General features: G+C 34.8%; 1 protein-coding gene across 4 annotated transcripts in view; it reads left to right on the forward strand.

The window, feature by feature from the left end:
* The first annotated feature begins 7479 nt into the window (after window positions 1-7479).
* The window catches only part of LOC118738671 (MOXD1 homolog 2), a 1114343-nt gene continuing 1103860 nt past the window's right edge, over window positions 7480-17962 (forward strand). For 2 of the 4 annotated variants that reach the window (XM_036469580.1, XM_036469579.1), the window contains exon 1: window positions 7480-8056. The gene's annotated coding sequence lies outside the window, so the exon portion shown is untranslated. The remainder of the gene's footprint in view (window positions 8057-17962) is intronic. The other 2 variants (XM_036469582.1, XM_036469581.1) reach the window with 1 other exon arrangement.

Genomic DNA, 17962 nt, shown 5'->3' on the forward strand with positions numbered 1-17962 from the left:
ATGTTGTAAACAGGGTTTTAGTGATATAAGGGTCACTAAATTCTTTTGACCATCGTTTCACAAATGCAAGTACACCTTTAGCCTTGTTGACTGTCACATTAATGTGAAGATTAAAATTAAGCTTAGGATCCATTGTGATACCAAGGTCCACAAAATTGTATACCTGTTCCAGGTTATGGTTACCTATTATATAAGAAACTGGCAGAACAGCTCTTCGCGAGAAGCACATTACTTTACATTTCTTAAGATTTAGAGGCATAAGATTTACTCTACACCAGTAAGCCATGCTGTTTAAGTCTGATTGTAGCAAAGACCTTTCTTCAATTGAAGCGTACGATTTATAAAGTTTTACATCATCTGCATACATTAAAATTTTGGAGAATTTTATATCTGTAGAAATATCGTTTATAAAAAGCAAGAACAGAATCGGGCCTAGGTGGCTACCCTCAGGGACTCCTGAAGTAACATCAATGACGTCAGAGATAGTATTTTTAAACAATACCCTTTGTGATCTGTCATAGAGGTATGAAGAGATCCAACGTAAAAAATTAGGTGGAAGACCAAGAAGATCAAGTTTATAGATGAGCAACGAGTGGCACACTTTGTCAAATGCTTTACTGAAATCAGTATATATAACATCAACAGTTTTGCTCTCACTAAATGCTTTTGAGATATAGGATGTTAATTCAAGTAAATTTGTAGAAGTTGATTTGCCCTTGCAAAATCCATGTTGACTATATGAAATGCTTGAAGTGATAGAATGCGTCAACCGATTTGTTATAATTGCTTCAAATAATTTAGGAATTGCAGAGAGCTTAGCTATGCCCCGGTAGTTCTCCACTGAAGACCTGCTACCGCTTTTATGTAAGGGGGTTATGAACGATTCCTTCCAAACAGTTGGAAAAACGCCCTCTTTAAGAGACAAATTAAATAAAGCTGTTAACGGCTCATAGAGATAATCAGCACAATTTCTAAGAAAACAAGTGGGGATCTGGTCAGGACCATAACTAAAAGACTGCTTTAAGGACTTCAGGTAAACCAAAACATCATCGGGAGATATTATAGGGTTATGTATTGAGTTAATTGGACTTAGTTTAAAAGGATAGTCAAAGTTTGCTTGGGAGTTAGTGGAATAATTGGATTTAAAAAACTGAGTGAACATGTTAGAAATTGTTTGATTATCATCAGAGACGGTATTTTGATACTTCATAGCGGAAGGAAACCCCCGTACATTTCGCTTGGAGTTTACGAAATCATAAAATGATTTGGGGTTATATATTATACGTCGTTTGATTTTACACAAGTAATCTTTATAACACTTTTTGTTTAATTCAAAGAACTTGTGACGCAAAAGTGAGTATTTTACATAGTATGAGTGTAAGCAGGTTTTTTTTGTGTAATCTAAAATAACGTGACTTTCTGTTTTTCAAGTTTCTCAGTTCTTTAGTGAACCATAACTGCGTTTGTTCTTCAGGAACACACATGCGTTGAGGCACATACTTTTCAAATAATCTATGTACAGTACAATTAAAATGTGCAACGCTTTGCTCAACTTTTTCTTTGTATATAGGCCACGACAATTTAGACAATTCTTTATTCATTTTTTAAAAGTTGGCTTTCGAAAAATCAAAGCGAATATTTGGTTCGTATGTTTGGACATCGCAATTTTGACCATCGTTTATAATTTCGTAAGATATCTCAATAGCAGGGTGGTAGACATCTTAGGGCAAAACTAGTGGGTCACATTTATTTACAGCCGACTTAGATGCATCATCAACATAAACAAGATCTAATACTTTGCCAAACTTATTGCGAAGTACATTAACTTGATTCAGGCAGAGTTCTGCCATCTCCTCTAAAAATACGTTGTTGCACGCGCTAGACGAGAAAGGTACAATATCATTGTCAATGATGTTCCATGATACATTTGGTAAATTAAAGTCACCCAACACAATCAATGAATCAGAGGGTTTAATCATTGAATTAATTGATTTCAGTAAAGATACATGTTGTGAATACACTGATAAGTCAGATCGGGGAGGAATATAGCATAGAGCTAAGTAAGTAAACCCCCTTCCAACCGGAACACGAATGCATTTGAATTCTGCAGATTCAATGTGTGGAAGACAAACTTCTTCAGATGGTATTGAAGAGTCTACGGCAAAGAGTACGCCACCGCCGACTCTGTCCTCCCGATCTTTTCTGTAGATATGATAATTATTTGAAAGAATCTCTGAATTAAAAGTGTGATGTTTGAGCCAAGTTTCAGTCAAAGAAATTATATTATAATTGCATTCAAGGCCATTAAGATCTAAATTCGTTAATTTAGTATTTATGCCTCTTACGTTTTGATAATAAATACTTAAAGCAGATTTAGTAATCCGTTTTTTGGTTCTGTATTCTGACGGGGAATATTTGCTAAATTAATTTTTTTTGTTGGGCCTATACTCAAATTCACGAACGAAAGCTCCTGAGGGCCAAAAAGAACTACTAAGCAGCATGTCAAAATTTTCTAAATTTACGTCTACTTTAAATGAAGAAATATTTCTGAGAGACTAGATTGCATACAAACAGACGGACAGACAGACGGACATGGCTAAATCGACTCAGCTCGCCGTTATGATCATTTAAGTATACATTTTAATGGGTTACTTATTCTGGTACTTACAAACATCGGACCAAAGTTATAATACCGTTTCATGCTCATGAAAGGAAAAAAAATTCGGTTTAATGATTCTCCATGAATCTCGCCCCTCTATGATAATTCTAAGAGGTGCCGCATCGATCGTTCATTTCCCCATAGGAATAACTCGTATAAATAAACAAGTAAATAAACGCATATGAAAATGATTTCTTCTCTTTTGGGGTCAATATAATTTTCTAGGATCAATAAAATAGTCCGAAACTTCAAGAATACATTGATTATACGCCATTTAAGTGTTATGCAGGCTCATAGGGTGCATTCCAAAACGTCAAAATACAAAACATCAGTCTCTTTTATTTCTAAACCGTACTAAAATAAAAAGTCTAACTTGAGCAACTTACTTGAAAACTGGCATCTAACCGTGGTTGCGCATATTTGGCATTGCAATTTACTCAGGTTTAGAAATAAAAGAGATTGGTGCTTTGTAGTTTGACGTTTTGGAATTCACCCTTAGTCTTTAAATTCCTAATTTTATTACTATTACTAGATTTTACCCATGAAGAAGATTTAACCCAAACAGGGCAAGCTAAATAAAACCGATTAAAAGAATAATTGTTCCATTTGTTCACTGAGGACTCCATCAACACCAATATTTTCTATGTTATGTTCTAAGGTAATAAAAATGATTAGATTCATTACACAAATATAATTTTAGTTTTACCCATAGCGATCTACTCACCGTCACTTTTACATGTAGCGAAGGAGCTTTCTTCAATTTTAATCGATTCCATAGACATTGATGTTGCGCCAAAAATTAAAAAATCGATGTATAGATATCATAATCGATTCTTTTTGCACCTCTATATGACAGTGGTTTGATAAAAATGTCTTTATTGGTACGCTTCCTCATTCTAAATTCCTTTGGTTTGCAAGATTACATGAGGGATTTGGAATTTTGTCGCCCTTTCATTTGGAAATATGTCACGCCTTATATAGTGGCGTAACCCTAAGTAAATACCAAGGAGTGGCATAATCCCAAATTCTAATATTGGAGTTATGCCTCTAGGGGCTATGTGACGGCACCGCACACCACATAACCCTATGGAGCTTGGAGCAATCTTGCTGATGTTTTCCGGCGAAATATTCATCATACCTTGATAAAAGATTCAGTGCCTTGTTCTTAGCTTCCTAAGCAGCCAAATATATTCAAATCTACCAACACGATCTTCTCTAGATGAAGAACACTGTTGTAATCGTTGGTCTGTAGAACGTCGCGGCCCAGTAAAATATCGTAGGGTAGCAACTTAGCAGCGAAAATATACAGTGTTCCCTGACGTGGAAAATTATCAACTGGTGCAAAACGCTCAATTCTTCGTTACCTGTACATCTGAACCACCGTATCCCGTGAAGCACATGTTATCTTCTGGATTCTGTGTCCCCGTTTTTCTTTTTGGTTGACTATTTCTTGGGTTTGCCCATGTATAGGTTTCGTTGAAAAATAAAATCCTGTCCCCATTGAACCCGTTAAATTGAGATGAAAAGTAATTCTCTAAACCTATGTTCACATATCAATATTATCACAATCAAAGCTCGTATTTTAATCACCCCGTTTACACAGGCAAATCTCAGATTATTAGCCGTCAAATTTGTTGTGCTTGTTATTCTCACATCTCAATGAAAAGTTATGTTTCTTCTCTATGCCACCGTGATCACGTTTTTAAGCTATAATAAGCAATATAAATATATTTTAACTTAACATTTTATTAAAAATACCTTTACAAACCTCTTTTCCTTGCTAGCGTACATTTTTGTTTACTTTTACATTTGGCATTTCTCCTCTTTTTCGCAAAAACAAAGTAACTAAAACTAGGATGGACACCGAAAGGTTATCGGTTTAATCTGAGATTATTTTATAATTACAGATTAACAAGGGACGAATTTTATATGGGTAATCTCTTGTTATAATTACAGATTAGGGTGTTAAGCTCGAAAATGAGGATAATCTACTTATATGTGAACCTAGTATAAGTAAAACATTGCCTTGTAATATAATCACAATGATAATGGATGTACATATTGTAGATGTTTAAAACTCAAATGCTATAAACACATGTATTCTTATTACATCTAGAGTCAATACCCCCTTGGTTTTGAGTGTTCTTATGGACTCTGTTGATTTATGATATCCAAAACTGTATGCACCACAACAGTATTGATAAGTGTGTTTTTGGAAACATTTTGACCTACTAATTACACATCATCCGTTCATTTATAGGTATGTATAAGAACATAAGCAAGTATCTAAGTACATATGTATCTATGTATATAAGCAATAGCAGTAAACATTTCGAAAATTAAGCGAATATCCTCTTTTTACTAGCATGCCGTGTTAAGTCATATCACTGTAAGATTTCAAAGAGAAATAATAGCTAGACCATGTCTCTTTAATTTCAGTTTACAAGGTGGAATCGGAACATTTTATTCTCCCAATTAATTTCATTTTCCTCTCTTGAAAGCTGTACGTAATAAATTTTCGTTTTCCATTTGGATGCCGGGGTGCACCAGACTTTCACATTTAGCATCGATGCATTCGCGCATACAGCAAACAAAGCGGCAACACTATGTAGTCCATACATATGTGCATGTACATACATACTAAAGGTTGACGCCGACAGTCTTTGCGGCGGCGGCGTGGTAAACTTCAAAAATAATCAGCGGCGGCGGCGACGCCTGTTCTACTGCCCATAGGGTAGATTCCAAAGAGCCATGAGGCTACTAATCTTATCATGTCATCTCGTCAGCTTTAGTCATTCGCCATGCCAATTCAGATTATAATTCTATTTCATTCACTCTTTGAATTAGTTTTAAATTTAAATTACGTTACTTCCTACTTAAATTAAAATGTTGAGTGTCTGGCGCTGATGGATGGGCGAACAGAAGAAGGTCTGAGGTGTTTACATACATACACACATGCACCTCTATGTTCTCTACAGATCCGTATGTACTATATAAATTTAAAGAAAAAAAAGTTAGTTATTGGGGTAATTGATGTCGCTATCAAAAAATGTTTGCAATAATCTTATCAACCGTTATATTAAACTACGGAGCTCTTACTATTTTTTTGCGGATTACATATTGAAAACAAAGGTTGGTCTACTTTTTTCCAAAAGTTTAACCCATCAACTCGAACTATAACGCGCCTTTTTGATCCACTGTTTAAAAATATATTAAGCGCCACATTTTTCTAAGGAGAACCGAATGTAATGAAAAATAATACTAACTTTTACTATAAAGGGAGAACTTTAACCCTGTGTAGACAACATTGCGATGAGAGGGAGCAAAACCTTCCATCTTTTCACACAGCCACCTAGACTTGTACACGTATGTGGGACCCAGAATAAAATAACTTACGAATGTAAAAATTAGAAATAAAATGTTTGCTTTTTTTTAAAGTCTGTTTAAAATACAAAAAAAAAATACACAGGAAAATCAACTTGTGTTTGTTTTATTTCCAATAATTGAGGAGTTCGATGCAATGAGGCCGCTACTGTTATATTGGCTTTCTGAGATATTGGCTGATATTTGATGTGTTATAACTTTCTTGTTGTTGTGGTATGTGTATATAAAAATAGTATTGTTGTAGTATTGAATAAAAATCGTCAGATTACCAGTTTTCGCCCTAATTTAACTGTAATAAACGCTTTCGATCGAAAAATATGTTACCTATGTGTTTTCTGAGTTACGCTCTTTTCGGAAAAATAAAGGAGATCATATTCTTGTGAAATGGCCCAAATTATGCAAAACAAAACTCATTTAAAAATGAAATTTTCATTTCGTAAAATTGCGTCTTTATGCGAGCAGTATTTAGTTCCTTCAAACGATGTATTTCAATATACATACATCATGAAAATTTTGTACAAAATTCCTTAGCCGGCAAACGCCACCGCCGTCGCCGCGCCGATATTTTCGTAACTCGGCGGCTGCGCGTGAAGAATGACAAAAAACGGCGGCGGCGGCAGCGTGGCTCGGCGGCGTATACCTCTAAAACATATATATTTCTGTACTCATGTATATACGTGTGTATATAAGTATGTATACATATGTACACACATATATATGTGCATGACGTTACATTTACGTCTGGTTCTTAACCGTTAAATTTATGCTTGAAATACAATACCGGCGAACGGCAAACTTCGCCGAATTGGGCGATGCTGTCGTTCACCGTTCGCCCAGCTATTTCCCCTACTTAAACAGAATTAGAGCGGTAGCGAAAACAGCTGATCCCATTTGGTCGCCTTTATGATTTGGGTGACCATATTTAGAAAAAACTAAACCATATTTAGAAATGAGGAAATGATAACAAATATAAATGTAAAACAAAGAAAGATTTTTATAAATAATTTGTTTCAAGCCAGATTTAACAAATCTGCAACTATATTTTTCAAACAACAAAAAAAAATCGTCTTTAGGTTGTTTTCTTTTAAAACTTTGAAAGCAAAAAAACAAATACGGCCACCTTTGGCACGTACAGCTGTCGTCGCCCAGCAGGGCGATAGAAATAAATCTATCGCCATGAAACGCCGCTAAGCGAACTTCGCATTTCGCTTTGGCTGTGTTCAATTTCATATGCTTGCGGGTGTTCTAATTTTGACAGCGCGAATTTCGCTGTGGTGAGTTCGCCGTTCGCCGGCATTGTATTTCAGCTATTAAGTACTGCACTAACAGCAGCTAGAGAATGAGAGTTTAGAATCTATCACATACATTTTCTCGAAGTTCCTGGATGACTGACATCGGACCTTCAAGGAAACAGGCTTTGCCAGACAACGAAACGAATGCTGTGGGTGCTGCAGTTGTTGTGATATTGAAGTTGGAGAGCTGTGGCATCTGTAGCCGCCGAATGTGAAAGTGTAAATGTGATGCGATTTGGTGTCAAATATGAGGGGTGAATTTGGGCGCATTGACAAGCGGAATCGAAACAGGGAAGAGCAGCAGTAACGCTATAGTGAACTGGTACAGAGGTGACCTAATACAGGTACCTCTGACAGCAAATTATTCAGTAACAAGTTACGCATTGAATGGTTTGTGCCGGAAACGGGTTCTCGGTTCTCGCGCAATTATTCGCTGCCTTTTTTCGGGAGTGACTGTCTAACTAGGCACTCCGAAAGAAAACAAATAAGAGATAAGAAAAAACAACAACGCAGTAAATCGTAAAGGAAGCTCTAGTTTCTGCCGGTAATGTGAAGCCAAAGTTACAATTTTTGATTATGAAACATCTAAAGTAGCAGAAGCGGCGATAGCGATTTTATAAGGTCAATGACAGTCAGATATTTAAAACTGATGACGATAAAACGCTTTAATTACCGACGACGTGGGTGGCATTGAGTCTCGGTTCAAGCTATTAAAATAGTTGTATGTACATACTTTTATGCATATGCAGTATATTTATGGGTATATATGTAAATATGTACATATATATATATACGCATGTGTATATATAAATACATATGTATGTATGTATGTATATATGAAAATATTGATTTAAGTGCAATGAAGCTTACTGAAATATTTTTAATATGTACATATACATGAAGTTGTTTGCTTCTTTAGCATATTCATTTTTATGGCTGACTTCCAAAAGGTCAATTGCTTTGCATACGTAAAAAGTATAATGTTCCATAACGCCGAGCTACAAAATATTGACAATGTAACTTTTCCAAAACGCATCCGAGGAGTTATCGAAACGCATCGCTAAAGCAATAAGCGCATCAGAAACGAAGTTGATGCTTCGTTTGTTGTTGGTTACCATTGGTGTTTTAAAAATTGAAAATTCAGAAAAATTTAAAATTCAGAAAAATTGTTCATTGCTATATTGAATATTTAAAATATGCAATGTATATGGTTGTAATGTGTCGTCGCTACTCTGCATATACAAACAGTTTGAATACCGCAGTATAACAGTATCCAAACATTTGAGGGATTCACAACGGTGTCGTAAGTGTCGTATTGTTTTATGTCGTAAACTTTAAAAGCTTAAATAAATGTTTAGAGAACTTGAATGGACAACCAGCTATTTTTTAACATTGCAAAATCTCATAATATGTCTTTGATGGTACTTTGCGAACCCTCTTAATGCATTTTTTAGGCGTTTAAAGTTTACGACATACAACAATACGACACTTACGACACCTTTGTGAATATCCCAATTGTATTGATACGTTTTGGAAGTCATCCTATACATATATGTAGTTGACCACCGGTCCTTTAAATTCATGTACATATGCATGTATGTTTGTACATACATGCATTCATATATTTACTTACATAAATGCAGTAGATACATAGGTGTTTCTGCAAATTCTTATCGCGTAAATATGTATGCACATACTATGTACTTAAGTATGCAAGAATGATAGAATACAAAAGATTGCGCTTTCAATTTATCAAGTACAAGTAGGATAAATCGATACAGGTAAATCCAAGTACATACTCGACACTTCCCTCAATTTACTAAGTATTTTTGTACTCGATAATTTTTACTGCGATCCAAGTATGTACCCATAAGAGGAAAGGGAAGATATGCGCCCTAAATTTCCGTAGCTATATAAGCAAGCCCGTCTATACATAACAGTTGCTGGGTCCCGCCTTTCAGGAAAACACTTAGAAAAGTTGGTGTTTTTGGGAAATATAACAAAAAACTGCATAGTTCTCTTCTTAAACTTAATTTATATGAAAAAACTTCATTCATTAATCTTGTAAAAATGTATTCTATTGTTTTTGAAATCAAATACTATACAAAAATAAATGTTGTGTTAAATTTTGTATGCAAAAATATTAAAAGGTAAATAATCAATATACAAAATACAGTAGCTTTTAAAAATATGCAAAATCGTAGTTCTATGCACAAGTACTCGATACCTTTCCAATACTGAATGGGTATCGATACCTTGTTTGATACCAGTACAAATACAGATTTGGGCAATACCTTGATGGTATCGATTTATCCCCAAGTACAAGTAAACAAATCCGAATAGGATGATAAAAGAATCTGCCAAACAGTAAGGGCCGTTTCTCATCTAACCTTTAGATTACCGGCCACTTCATCGTCTCGATATACGAGTTTCGTTTTGTTATTAGCGAATTCATTTCTCGAATCGATAAATTGTTGCTCACCCGAAGCAACCTTTAAAATTTTTACCCAACTTGAAATTTTGTCCCAGCAATGGGTTGTGCGCTGGGTTTGGGACCCATAGCCATAATCCGCATCAAAGCGAGATTCTTCAACATCTCGCTCATCTGCGCCCATGCCCGGACGGAAGAGCCTTTAAAGTTTACCTTCTATGTAGGTATACGATACTAAGAAATGGCAACTGAAAGCGAAATTCTTTACCCGGTAGTAAAATGTGCCTTACAATTGCACTCAGCTCTGCCGTGTACAACTTGCACAATTGAAAGGTCGTTTAGGATACTAAGAAGGGTAAAAACTTGATTGCGCTCCACAATAAGCGAAACTCGACTTGACGGTAATCATCTACATATATATAATTGCTCCGTCATACAACATAGTTAGGGCGATCTGTAGAAGCCACAGAATTGAGCCATATATCAAAATAAACTCCAAGCTGCAGTTGAAGTTGACTGTGTTTGTCACAAAAGTAAAAAGTGGCAGAAAATTCGATAGCGAGCAATTAATCTATGGTACGGTTGCCAGACGTACTGATTTTATCAGTATAGTACTGATTTTTCAACTCTTGCACTGATTTTACTCATTTCTTCAATCAGTACGCTAATGTCCTGATTTTTCAAAATTTGTACTGATTTGTACTGAATTTGCTATTCAAACAAAATACTTTAGTATTTTCTTAAGGTTTTTACATAACGTTGGAACTTCCTTAAAATGTACTGTAAAAAAATAAGAATAAAATAATTTAATTATAGTTGACATGTTTTAGATAATGTTTAATATGCCCAAGAAATTAATACAACAAAAAGATCAATCGTTTTATGGGCATATCGCCGGGTCGTTACGTACCAGTTGCGATAATATGATGGAGCTTAAATTATTTAAAAAGAAGGCTTAAATTTTTGTCGAGTGTTGTTAATTATCTCGAAAATCACTTTCAGTTTAATAACAATAAATTTTAATATTCGAATGGCTTTTGCCTTTAACTTACAACCCCTTTTTCTCAATTTACTGACTGTAAAAGAGTTTTGCATACAAGACATAGGGCTGGTTTCTCCATCTCAACTTAACTTAGTTAAGCGAATTTTCTTGACTTAGTCATGAATAAGCTGTGTAAAACGTAGGCTAACTTTTGACTTAAGTCCAAAAAGTGGCTAAACTAAGTTAAGTTGAGTTGGAGAAACCAGCCCATAGAGTTAGATACTCTTTTTAGCGAATTCTTAGTCTTTCACAGTTTTTGCGCAGTTGAAAAATTATTTAAGCCATGAGGAAATATAGATGAACTCCTTAAAAAGTGGTACTTTTTTACAGTATGAGAGGATCTTAAGAATAAAGTTTGCTACCTGGCGCAAAGAGAGAAACCGGTTGCTAATTAAAATTTTTGAAAGTGAACTTTAAATTAAAAGTAATTTTAAAATGAAATGTATAGAATTCTTTGACTATTTAAACACTGAAAATGGGAATGATCTCATTATTGCCAATCAAAAATGTCATAAATATAAAATAATTTATTGGCTCCTGTGCATGATGATGTGTACACTCATGTTAAAATGAATAACATTTTTATATTTTTATGAACTACTAGTGAACCCGTATGACGTTTTTATTTAAAATATTTTTTATAAAAAAGGTAGTTTTTCCTTTTAAATGTTTTTTCTCAGATTTATACATACGAAGTATACAAATTGCATGCCAGAAGAAAGCGAGTGTAATCACGTTTACGACGATATTAATTTTTTCAAAATCAGTTCAAACTTTTTTGAAATATAAGGTTTTTATTTTTCGAAGACCCGACCTTTGACCCCTTATAGCACCTGTAACATAGAAAAAGTTATATACCGTTTAAATAAGAGAAAAGGGCGTACCACGACTATGTTTTTACTTTTTTTAGTAGTTTACACACAGTAATTAAAAATAATTTTTTACCAAAGGTCCAATTTCGAACTTCGAAGGCCCATATCTCGATTTCGGAGGCTAAATTCGAAATACGTAGAAACCACTTTTTTACCTATGACTCAATCTCTTAAAAAAATTGGTTTGGTCCAATACCCAGAAAAAATGTTGATTTTGCCGTACAGTGTTATTGCTATTCAAAAAGTCACAAATATAAAATAATTTATTTGCTCCTGTGGATAACGATGTGTACACCCATGTTAAAATGCATAACACTTTAATTTTTTATGAACCATATTTTATTTATATACCGAAATACTGTTAAAAACGAGAGCTCAGGCGTTTCACATTATTTTCTGTTACTTACATTCATGATTTTGCTTTGAATAAAAATGTACTGAAAAGTACTGATTTTTTTTAACATGAAAAAGTCGAATGTACTGATTTCGCGCATAAAAAATCTGGCAACCCTAATCTATGGAAAAATATTAACCAGTTTTCCGTGGAATTGAGATCCCGAAAAGGTATCAGGTATTATTCATAGCATATCACTGACATATTTAAAGCACGGTACAACTCAAAGCTTAAAAAAAAGTTTTAATGTGATTTTTGAAATGAACGATCCAAATCAGCTGGTATACATTAGCCTGGGTCGATTTTCTATGGGGCAATAAAAGGCATTTGACGGTACTGTTATAGTAATATTGTGTAGTCTTACGTCTAAGCCACTAATTATTGGCCGCGAAAGATTAATTTAAAACTTATCTTTGTGTACGAATTTTGAAATTTGAATTTTGGCTCGTAACCTCTATATAATGCGTTAATTGTTATAAACAGGAAGATATATCATATCAAAGGTGATTATATTTAGTATCTCACGCTCATATAAAATTTTTCAATAAGACTACAAGTTTTGATTGTTATAAACAGGAAGATATATGATATCAAAGGTGATTAAATTTAGTATCTCACGCTCATATACAATTTTTCAATAAGACTACAAATTTTGAAGATATTAAGATAAAACTTACAAAAACGGCAATCCCTTATGAATTTTCTGTTCATCTTCAGCAACCAAAGGAAAAATGTAAACAAGTGAAACGAGATTTATTTCAAACGTTTTTATGTTTTGGGACTTGGTCATGCCGATTTGGTTAGTTTTCTAAATCGTGGTGAATGAAGTCAAACATGTATTGTCCAAGATTAGGAATCATTTGATAAGTTAACAGTAGTTTCAAGCACATAAGTACATACATTAACAAAATACAACTAGGGTGACAAACGCCCATTTTAAGTCCATTTAAGGAGTCGCGGAATGGTTCCATTAGTCACCGAAGAAGAATTTGCCGTTATATGAAAGTAAGGGACGTAAATATAAATATTTTAGTTAATTCCATTATGTAAAAAAGTGACTATAGGTAAATGCAATATCCTTTAGCATATCCTGGGATATCCTTTAGAGGACTCTCCAGTTGGACGATATTGCTTCACATTCAGCTTGAACGAAAAAAGTCATACCCTCGCACACTTTTCTGTAATCCGGTTTTTTTATTTAACAGTTATTTATACAATTGAAGAGACATTTTTGTAGAAATAAACTAGAGATCCCCTAACTTTTGCGATATAACTTTGGTAAATATTACTCGATCGGACGTAATAATTACTGAATAACTCAGTGAGAGGGCAGGACCAGGATGAATGTATTTGCATAAAAATTTATTAAAGCAAAACTGTTTTGGGTAGGCGTCGGGGCCAATGATAACCATCAGTTACCACCTCTGCAAGGTTGTAAGTCATGCAGAGTCCCTACGGCTGGTAGCGCTGTGGCTTTGCCGCTTAAACTCTGTAAGATCTTTTGGGGGTGTGCGTCAAGCGGGAGTGTTGAGCACCGGTTATGTATTAAAATTAGAAAATTGGGTAGGCGCCGTGGCCAATGGTAGCTCTTGTACCACCTTTGTATGCCGAAAGCCATACAGAGCCCCGTGAGACAACTCCAGAGAGTTGTGATGCGTCAAGCGGGAGTGTTGAGCATTGTGGGTTAATGCGTCAAGCAAGTTGAGCATCGGTTATGTATTCAAGTTAGAAAATTGAGTAGGCGCTGTGCCGAAAGCCATACAGAGCCCCAACAGCTTGCAGCGCTTTGGCTTTTGCTATATAAACCACTCCGCATGATTTGGGGTGGCCAGCAATTAACTACTTTAGTAGGTTTTGTTCTGCGGCAGTTGAGAATGGCATCAAAAATGCATACCCAATGAAGAACGAGCGAATTATTTTTAAACACAAGTGCGTGTGTTTATTCGCTGCGCTTGGTTTTGGGCGGGAGTGCAATACAAGTACGTGTGTGTGTTCGCTGTTCTTTGTTTATGCGGGAAATGCATAAGTCGCTTAAACAATTACCAAATTGAAGGCGAGACTTACTGTTACTGATTTGTGATAATTAGAGCGGATATTTTTATGCTTAAAAAAGAACGTTTTAGCGCATTAAATAAGCTTCAAAAACTAAAAAAATATGAATTTTAAGATAAATAAATATTTTTTTAGTAATCAAACTGCGTTTTATTCGGAACTAATTCAGAAACAGTTAACAATAAGATGTTGTTTAACATTTTCAGACAAAAAAGATTGGTGGCGGTCTGTCAAAAAAGTTTTATAAATAGACAAAGAGCGCTCTTCATCTGCAGATATGACTGGGATATATTTGAAAAATTAAAGTTCTTTAAGTGAAAAATTGTTTACGACAGGATTCGATAATGGGATTCCTCTGTTTATAACTTCGTTTACTTGGTTAATGCTTGTAAACCAGGGCTTCCAATTTAACTCTTTTCCCGTCAAATCTGGCTTTCTCAAAGTCCATTTAGCATCAGGAAATGTGAAATTGCTGGAAGCGGAAAATCCAGCTTTTTGACGGATTTTTAGCTTTTTCCCTTATACAATATAGTACATACATATGTATTTAAAATCACCAGATAATTTCCATTAGAGATAATTTCGATACGATACAGTGGGCAATGTTTACGCGAATCACATAAGGAGATAGAAGATGTTATAAAATATTTTAATTACAGTGATGATATCTTAGAAAAAATAATAGTTCAGTTTAATAGAATTAATTTTGTAAAATGAAATAATATAAGTAATACAACGCATCTTTATATTCGCGCACCACTTTTAACAAAAATTCTTTGTTCGAAGTTTTTCATTCATTTTTTATAACTAGTTTGCAAGTTACAGCTGATTGATTGGTTTAAGAGTTGACATTGCAATGCACCCGCAAAATATGCGCAAACGCATAAAATATACGCAAACACACAAATATGCGCAAACGCACGAAATGTGCACAATGCATATGGGTGTTTCCTACGTTGCGGACGTTCCGTTTGGAGACACTTTTTTAATTATAACAAGTAAGAAAGTCTAAGTTCGGGCGGAGCCGAACATTAAATACCCGGCGCAAGTATTAAATATGTTTTTTCACCTTTCCGAAACCTTACGCTAGATGGTAAGCCGGGGTGTATCAATTTTGAGTAAATTAGCGTCCTTCAATTTCGAAATATTGAAGCTTCAAGCATTTCTGAAATTTACCGTTATATGAGAAGCGGCCGTTATTTTAGTCCGATTTCAATAATTTTCAACGTTTTGCTTATATTTGGTAAGCACAATAACCACACCGAGTTTGGTACAAATTGGTAGAACGGTTACCGATATACTTATATGTGATCATAAGTGGGCGGTGCCACGCCCATTTTCCAAAATTTTACCATAAGCGTATTTCTTGGTAAAGAATTGTTGCAAGCATCAATTTTGAATAAATTAGCTTCAATATTTACTGATTTATCGAAGATTTTGTATTTCTCTAAATTACCGTTATATGGGATGTGGGCGTGGTTATTGTCCGATTTTTTAAATTTTCGGCCATTTAGTATGCTGTATCAAGGCCAACAACTGTGAGCAGCTTGGAAGAAATTGGTGCAGCGGTTACCAAGATATACACATGTAACCATAAGTGGGCGTGGCTACGCCCATTTTCCAAAAATTTATAATATTCTTATTTTTCGTCTTAGAATTGTTGTAAATATCAATTTTGAGTGAATAATCTTCAGTAGTTACTAAAATATCGCAGTTTTCGTATTTCCGAAAATTACCGTTGTATGGGATGTGGGCGTGGTTATTGTCCAATTTTTTAAATTTTCGGCCATTTAGTATGCTGTATCAAGGCCAACAACTGTGCCAAGTTTGGAAGAAATCTGTGCAGCGGTTACCAAGATATACACATGTAACCATAAGTGGGCGTGGCTACGCCCATTTTCCAAAACTTTATAATATTCTTATTTTTCGTCTGAAAATTATTACAAATATCAATTTTGAGTGAATTATCTTCAGTAGTTTATAAAATATCGCAGTTTTCGTATTTCTGGAAATTACCGTTATATGGGAAGTGGGCGTGGTTACTGTCCGATTTCGCCCATGTTCAATACCAACCTACCTTGGATTAACGGAAACCTACATACCAAATTTCGTTGAGATATCTCAATTTTTGCTCGAGTTATCGTGTACACGGACGGACGGACAGACGGACAGACGGACGGACAGACAGACATGGCTTAATCGATTTCTCTATTCATTCTGAGCATATATGTATACATTTGTCTATATCTATCTCGATTCGTTTTGGCTGTTACAAACAACCGTTATGTGAACAAAATTAATATACCCTTGTGCACAAGTGCGCTCGGGTATAAAAACTATAGTAGGCTCTGAATGAACACAAATTTTTTGTCATGAGTAGTCATCATCAATACCTATCTGAAATCAATATAAATATTTTCCACAAATATTATGTGGTAAGTGAATAGCGATTAAAAGTTCCCGTTCGGACGTTCCCAAAATGGAACTCGTATCGAAGATGACTGATAATTTTTGCTAAATTCTGCGAATCTGTTAACGGTACAAAAAAATTATGTATGATTGGTTGTTAGAATAATAAGCAGCCATAACCATTGCGTCAATTTAAACTTCCTAACGATGTTTAGTAGCTGCCAAAAACTGTTCGAAGTTGTTCGGACGTTCCCGCTCGGACGTTCCCATTTTTCCAATGGATACAATTTTTTTTTAAGAGTTTTTTTAATGCAAATATGGGGTTTTATTGTAAATAAATCTACATTTATATGAAGGCCCTAATTAACGTTCATAGAAGTCATTTCTTCGTACAAGCAGACTTACATATCGACGCCTTCAAACCATACTATGCTAAGTCTGAATAAGTCTAAGCTGACATAGCATAGTATGGTTTGGAGGCGTCGATATGTACTATATCCATATATTGTTACTCACAAAATTGAGTATACGGTTTATTAATATTCGCAATGTTTTACATGCAAAATTACGAAAATTATAAAAAATCTGCAAAGCAAACTTTTTACCACGAATTTCTAAAAAAAATCAGGTATGCAGTTTTACAGTCGCGAATTTTTAGACATTTGAAATTTTCACATTATTATACTAAAACTGAATGGCTTTTATTTTGTGCCAGCCGTATGCAAATTGTACAGAAAGCTTTTAAAATCTTTGGTACGCGTGCCTATGAAGAGGCCAACATTGCTTTAAAGAAATGGCGTGTCTTCCATTTTCGCTGCAGCGTACGTAGTGCATAGGGCGACATCTACTTCTCAACTGTAGATGTAGATGTCGCCCTATGTACTGTGCGTTTTTGTAGGAACTTTGCGAAGCAAAGCTTTTATAGCTGTCTGGGCAAACAACATTGCAAGTTGATAAAAGCGTTGTACAAAATTTTAGATCGATTTTAAGCGATCGTTATTCATATACTCACACATATTTGTATGTACATACATATATTACTTTTCATATCAATTCAAGGCTATTACATGCGCCCATATATGTAACACTTCTATATTGGCATTAAGCTAACTTCCCAATGTGTAAACATTCCTAAATCAATGCGAGACAGTCTAGTACGGTTTTTGTGTATTTAATAGGGATGTTTCCAATGCCATATTTTTCACATTCGCGAATGCGAATGCGAATGAGAATTTTCGGAATGCGAATGCGAATGTTAAGCCATCGTTTTTATTACTTAAAAATTTTGTAAATTGTTAGAACATTGAACGAGTGCTTAACCTATACAGTATTTTAGTCAGTGTTGCCGCGCCGTCTCAAGAAAATGTATCACTGACCAAGCCAAAAATGTATCCAAATGTATCCAATTTTCTTTTTTTTTACATATA

The sequence above is a fragment of the Rhagoletis pomonella genome, unplaced genomic scaffold, assembly GCF_013731165.1.
Source record: "Rhagoletis pomonella isolate Grant_MI unplaced genomic scaffold, Rhpom_1.0 Rhpom_scaffold_00005, whole genome shotgun sequence".
NCBI lineage: Eukaryota > Metazoa > Arthropoda > Insecta > Diptera > Tephritidae > Rhagoletis > Rhagoletis pomonella.